This window comes from Arachis hypogaea, chromosome 4 (assembly GCF_003086295.3).
Source record: "Arachis hypogaea cultivar Tifrunner chromosome 4, arahy.Tifrunner.gnm2.J5K5, whole genome shotgun sequence".
Lineage (NCBI taxonomy): Eukaryota > Viridiplantae > Streptophyta > Magnoliopsida > Fabales > Fabaceae > Arachis > Arachis hypogaea.
The window spans coordinates 103,657,577-103,665,470 of record NC_092039.1 but is presented as its reverse complement, the minus strand read 5'-3'; positions in this window follow the sequence as shown (position 1 = coordinate 103,665,470).

The window sequence follows — 7,894 nt, the reverse complement described above, 5'->3', positions numbered from 1 at the left end:
AGAAAGCGTGTGGAATTATTGATAAAACCCCTGAAATCAACACAAGATAAACCCTCAAAATGGAGTATATCAACTGTCCAAGAAAGAAATCTCAAACAGAAATTTCAAAACAAACCATGAAAGAACAAGATAATTAACTGAGTAATCTCGAGAATTAACCCCTAACGTTTCCAAAACCCACGATTCGCATTACTTACAACTCGTATATCATCTATGATAACCTATTAGTGCTTCCATATACATAAGCCACTAGTATTAAGCAGGCCAAACTTAATATTAAGAAATATCAATGATAGACTAACAGCATTAATCAATAGACAGTCATGTACATAAAGTTCTAATTCTTGTTATCTGGATAAGACCTATAACATGATAGATGCTCAGAGCATGCAATGAAGCATAGTTAGTCCATTCCCAAGGCTCTAATATGGATGAATGACTCTGATACCATAATATAACACCCTAACTATCAGAATGTCACGCTTCCTGCTGCGCCACTTTGATAATTCCAGTATTACGATGACTCTTATAATATTTAATACTAAAATACGAGCCTGCTTAAATTTTAAATCGTATTACCGCTCAAAGGAATTTTTAATAGATAACATACATCCATACAAAACTCAATACTTATAGATAGAGGACACACACACACATCTTATTAATTTTACAAGGATTACATAATCAGAATCCTATCCGTCTTATTAAAACTTGTAAAGATGAAGATGAGGGAAAAAGCAACTAATACAACACAATATCATTAAAATAGAAAAGGAAAATAAATAAACTCTTCCGAACTTCGTTGCCCATAACCTGAAAAAGAAAGGACCTGTAGGGGAGTGAGAACATCGTCCTCACTGGTTCTCACTATGGGGTTAGGGAATTATTATAACAGAATACGTGAAAATAAAGTTATTTCTAAAGTACCATGATTAATAGTCGGCTTATGTATCTTTTCAAAACTAAAGATTTAATATTCAAAATCCGAAATTCTTTTTAAAAGAAGAGGCTGTTAATTCTTCAAAAATCCTAAACCCATTTTAAAAGTTTTTCCTAAATAGTATGAATGGCCAAGCTGTTCCAACCATAGGTTCATTAAGTCTATGCTGAACCAGTTTAGTTTTTCATACTTTTCTAAACAAAAAACACAAACCACACAGCCTTCGGCCCATCTCGTAATCAACCACGGCCCTAGACCCAAGCAACTCAATCAAAAACCAATTCACCACAATCCAACCAATTTTCAGTCACAAACACAAGTAAGAAGGTTCAAACACAATCAAGTAGTTACATCAAGTAGGGCAATTAGCAATTAAACATAAATAATCACATAGGCAAACCAATTACAATATGCACACCCAAACATGTCACATAGATGCATATGATGAATACATGTCCTATAGCTGATGATATTATCTATCTGTTTATAGGCAATCTGACACGTCCTGGTAGATAACCATGGATTGAAACACCCATGCGGAGCAAGCGGGTTTGAACTACAACCCCCTTACTACTACCCGTTCAACCTAGAGCCAGTGGAATAACCACTACTGCGGCTACTACCCAGGCGAGTGTTTAAAAGCTCAACCTGGAGCAAATGGGACGAACCACAACCCTTACTACTACCCAGGCGTCAAAATTACTGACCTGGAGCAAGCGGGACAAACCACCATCTTTACTACTATCCAGGTATCTCAAACATACATTCATTTATACCATATATCACTTTCTCCTCAAATCACTTTACCTTGCAACCAAAAGTCCTTTCTCTTTATAGCATTCTTTTCCACACCATCTAATTTCCCAAACCAACCTCAAAATCATTTCATTCTTAAATCATCCGCTTAACCACTTTAAATTAGGAATTATTAAGTAATTACCACCACAAAGTCTCAAGATCTTGAGGGAGAATCTACCGAATTTTAATTTCTTAAATTCATTAAAGATCCTTAAAAATCATTGTTTTCCTAATTTGAATCAAAATGAAATCACAAAAATCAGAAGTCCTAAACAATTTTCAAAGTCGAATCACTTAGAACAAAACCAGCCCATTCAAATCAAAAGCACCTTAAAGTTCACTTTTAAAACCAATTCTCTGACTTCTTCCAAAACGTCACAAACAGAGTTACTCAATCAAAATCCAATTTCCTTTAAATCCACTAATACTCTTCAATTAAAATTCTTAAGTCAAATTCAAAAATATAAACCCTTTTCACATTTAAAACAGCCTTAAGACATAAGTTTCTTTGAAATGACTTGCTTCCAAAAGAGATATAATATTTTTCTCAAGAAAACAAGACTAAATTATAATTTTCATTTCAATAATTCATTTCAAAACATGGTTCATCACTTTCTTGAATAATTTAAGTAAAATAGTAAAAGTCTTAAACTCATAATTTTCTAAATAGCATTTCAATAAAATCTCAGATTTTATAGAAATTTCGGCAGCATCTCCTCTAAAACTTAGATTTTGCCACCCTTTTCGGGTGCCAACCAAACCATTCTACAACCCTTTTCAACGAGTTTAAAACCAAATCAGTTTAAAATCAAGTTAATTCCAAAAATTCATATCATTCTCATATTTCAAGAAAATAGATTCAAACTCAATTCATTTTCAACGGAATAAACTCGTTTTCAAGACTTTAAAGAAACAACTTCGAGAACCGTCCGTTTAGCAAAACCAACAATAATCCAGTCAAGCAAACATTCCTATCCAACCAAGACAACTAACAATACATAAGATTTGTACAATCACTAAAGATACATTTCTATCATCAGTATCTATATATAACAATTCTAATTTATAAAGTATAGTTTTCTGAAAAAAGCCTCTACCTCGATAAGTGAAAACATAACCCAAGTGCGTCAACTGAACTCTTTTCTCTCAACCCAAAATTAACGGCAACCGAAATCTCAGCTCTGCTTGCTTTCCCACTAGTAGAAACAGCCTCAGTCGCAACAGGAAAACTCGGTTTCTTATTCCTAAAAAAAACATTAATATCGCGAAAAAATCTTAAAACACACAACGGAAAACTAAAGGTGAGGATTCCGAGATAGAGACACTTACTGGAATAAAAGGAATGGCGCAGCAGCCACCCCAAACTTAACCGGCAGCAGCTCAGACAGTGGCCAGAAGCTCAAGTGGCTCTGCAGCAACCTCAATTTTTGACACGCAACCCCATAAAATTAACATTACAACATCTATACATCAGAATCCTTAACCACAGATAACTAGAATGATTACAGTACGAGCTTCAGGGCACATGCAACTTACTGTGAAAGGAAGAATGACGGAAGTAGAGCAGCAACTTCGACGACAATCTCCTACAGCAACAGCACCGTTTCCTAGTAGCCAGAGGTACGGCGGCGCAGCCTCAAGCGTGGCAGTGGCGAATGGCAGTGCTTTTCTTCCTTGGTGCATCCCTGAGTCGCACGTCTTCTCTCCCTTCCCTGGATGGCGGCGCGCAGCAGTGACATACCCAACTGCGGTGTCGACAAGGCTCAGTGACGGTGGCGCACACAGCAACGATTACACAAACAGCTTGCCTCCTTTCTCGCGTCACACCGTCTATGTCTCTCTCAATCTTGGTGTCGCTCTCCCTTTCTCCTTCGAGCTCGACAGCATCGGACCCACGGCGGCAGTGACGGTGGTAGCAAGGATGAATGCGCAAACACAGCAGCGACAACGCTCTCCTTTCTATCCTCTCCTTCTCTTCTTAAGCCTTCCCTTCCCTTTCTTTCCGTTTTCCCTTTTCTTTCTTTCTTTCTTTGGCTTTTCTAAAGCTGCTAGATATTGGGTTTTAGGGACGGTTGGGGAAGGAGGGTTGGTGGCGGTGAATAGAAAGAAACAAGGAAAAGAAAAGATAATTATGAAGTCAAAGAAGAGAATTAATATTCAAAATTTATATAAATATATAGAAGAAAAGTAAATTAACGCAGTTGTCGACTTCCATAAATGCGTGTGCTCAGGTCTGAGGATATCAGGATGGACAACTTGAATAACTTCTAGTGCCGAGTATGGCATCTAAATAAACTGCAACATGTAGGATCTTTATGTCAAAAGTTCGTATGTGATGAATACACCTAAACAAGGAAAAAGTGAAACATGAACAAAAGTCATGGCAAGTTATACTTACATCATCTACTCTCAACCTGTCCAATCTATGTCGGGTAGTAATGACCCGAGGACCCTTCTCTTCTGATGATGGCATGTATTTACCCCACCTGCAAGATTCATCGTCGGAGCCATTATACATATGGTAAAAGTGATTCACATGTAAATAATAAACGTTATGTTTGTAGTTAAAGTATATCAAGCTAAATAATAAGCATTATACTCACCTCGATGCAAGAGGCCAGAGAATGACATCAAACCCTCTCGACCTGAATGTGGGGAACCTCCAAAATATCCAGGACTGCAGCAATGCTAGTGGCCCAGCTAAGTTCTTTACATTCCGATCGGTCACTCTGCAGAGACACCTATATAACCAAGATAACGTGGCCGAACCCCAGCTATACTTACCGAGTCCGTCGAGATTTGCAACATACAGGAGCCAGCATGAGTGAACTCTGGCACCAGACTTGTCGCCAAAAAGTATCGTGGACAACAACATCATGATGTAACCACACGCATAGACCTGTACTGTTAGCTCTGTAGCATCAGTCGACATGACTCTAAACCTATTTTGAAACCAGCCATACGACACGGTGAACTCATCGATACAGTCCTCAGGCTTTCCACCCTCCATCAACTGCTCAAAGTCACTGAGACAACCACTAACTGGAAATCCATCAACAGGGAAGCCGAACTGATATGCTACATCCTATAAAGTAACAGTGCACTCCCCAAATGGCATGTGGAAAGTGTAAGTCTCTGGACGCCATCGCTTAACAAAGACACTAAGCAGTGGCTCATCCAGCTTAAACCAATAATCATTCAGCCTAGCAACATGCAGCAATCTGGTGCTATCTAAGTAAGGCATAATACGGTCATACAATATCATATTTTGTTGCCTACGGATGCTTCGTACACACCAGGTTGGCTGATAACAGAATAACATGCATAGTCACAACTCAACATCGCATGATAACCAAAAACATGTATCAGAAATCAACCTCACTCCTAAACCAAACAAGAACCATACCAACCCTAAGCATTTTAAGCTAAAGGTTTTACAAATTTCTAACAAACAAGCTTTTTTTTCCAAAAAAATCACATTATTATAACTAAACACATCAACGTTATTGACTATATCAGTTGTAAACCAAATTAACCTCTAACCTCTTCATCGATAAAACCTGCCACGTGCACGATGCCGTTCAATCGGTACATCTCACCTTCGTTCCTCACCATCTTACACTGCCCCCAACGCCACCAAACCGACCTTCAACTGCCGCCAACCCAACCTTCCACCGCCGCCCTTATCACTTCAATCCTCCACTATGGGCCACTGTCAACGCCGTGCACCGGAGGCCACCCCTTCCGCCGCCTAACCAACCTTCCACCGCTGCCGACTTTCCTCTACTACACCATTCCTTCACTTTTTGGCCATGGCTCTCCTCCACTCAAGTAAGCTCCTCGCCGCTAATGGGGTCTACGAATAAGACATTACTCGTGGAAAGGTAACTAGGATTGGGGGTAATACATGATTCATCCTAGGGTGTTGAGGGGTGTATATATGCACGTAAATCGTGCTGGGTTGGTGGGGTTAGGATTGCACGTAAATCATGCTAGGGTATTATAGGAATTGGATTTGCACATAAATCGTGCTAGGGGTAGTGGGTTAGGAAGAGCATGTAAATCGTGCAAGGGTAGGGGGTTTTAGGTTAAAAGGCATTAACCATCTTAGCCTAAGACGATTTACTTGTTTCTTCTAACACACAGGGGATTGGGACGATTTATGCCTTCTTCAGCTATGCAATTCATGCATAAATCGTCCCAGGTTACAATGATTTATATATTAATTAAAGCACACGAGGTTAGGACGATTTATATATTATATGATTTAGGGGATTCACGTTCACAAAAACCATTTAGGGGAATCACGTAATATAGAAAGCCAAATAATTTATTTAAATAAAAAAACCTAAAAAAACATAACATATAGTATTTATATTAGATATTTGTTTAGTTAAAATTTATATAAATATATAGAAGAAAACAATTTTAGTATCCGTCATTTTATTAAGGTAGAAAAATTAAGATTTTGTTTAGTTAGGGTTTGATTTAGGGATTAGGGTTTTGGGTATGAAATTGAGGATTTTAGATTAATCTGAATATTAATTAAATCTTTAAAATTATTCTAAAATATTATTTATTGTATCAAAATATTAATTGATTTGAAATCAAATACTTTAATTGAAATTATAAGATAATATAATTAATTTTCTTTATTTATAAAAATATTAGTATTAAATTTTGAAATCTCAATTATTTAAACTAAATCGTATAAAATTCTTATTATTTTACATTTGCTAAATTTTATAATTTAAATATAAAAAATAATTTAATAATGATAAAATCAGATAAAACCTTAAATTATTTTAAACTCAATTAATTAAATTTTTTTATTATCTTTAATAAAATAATTTTTGAGATTAAAGTACTTAATGAATTAATAAATCGAAATTAGCTCTTAATAAGATTTTTTTAAAATTTCTGGATCTTACATTGTTACTTGTCAGTATATTTAGCAACGATTTTAGATAACCATTAAGAAAATTGTCGTTAAATAATTTGCAACGATTTTAAAAATATCAAACGGACATTAATATAGAACACATTAATATTTATTTTGTCTTTATTAAGGTCAAATATTTTCTTCGTAGAGTTAATATTTGAGTTTGTCTTTGGTTTTTACATATTAGGTTGAACATGAGGATATTCTGAGGAGCATAGATGAATCAGGCTCTTCTTTAACATGGCATGAATACAAATCCATGAAATTTACCCAACATGTAATATATGTTACAATTAAATTAGAAATCTCGTTTTTTATTTATTTATTAGCAGTGGTGATTCTTCCTTAATTAACTACGTACTAATTAAGGGGAACTTTAATTACCATATGTTTAAGTGCTTGATATGTGCATTGTGAAATTTAGGTAATCAACGAGGCTCTACGATTTTCAATTGTAGTTCCTGCATTGTTAAGAAAATCTTAGAAGGATATCCCAAAAACGGTAGGTATATGCTCATTATGATTAGAATTTAATTTTTTATGGACTATCATTACATGTGCATCTAATTATATAATATTACATGGTAGAAAAAAATTTAAGAGGTCAGCACTTTTATTAAAATTTAACCATTACTTAATCAGTAAAAGAAATTAAAGTGAACAATCTCACATTATTAGATATAATTTCACACCATTAAAAACACTAATGATAACTAATTAATAGCTATAAATTACAAAATTTACTGACTTCCTAACACTTCTCCATAATAAAAATACTAATTTTTTACATTAATCATACGAATAGTCATTTAAAAAAATAGACATAATTAGATAATTATATAAAATATTTTAAACTATGAACAATTAACCTCTTATTGTTGTTCACTCTAAATATTTGAAAATTTTTTACGTGATGATAATATATTACTTATTATATTGATCGTCTTTATGAATTTAATTACAGGATGTATGCTATTCCTGCTGGTTGGATCATTGTGGTTGCCAATCCCATACTTCATGTGAATCCAGATGTTTATAAGGATCCACTTACCTTCAACCCATGGCGGTAGAAAGTATACAATTGTCTATTAATATATTAATTTTTAATAACATATATATATATATATATATATATTTAATTTTAGCACATAATTATTCATTACTGTATCTTTTAATAGCTGATGATGACAAACTTTCATACTTTCCATTATGCA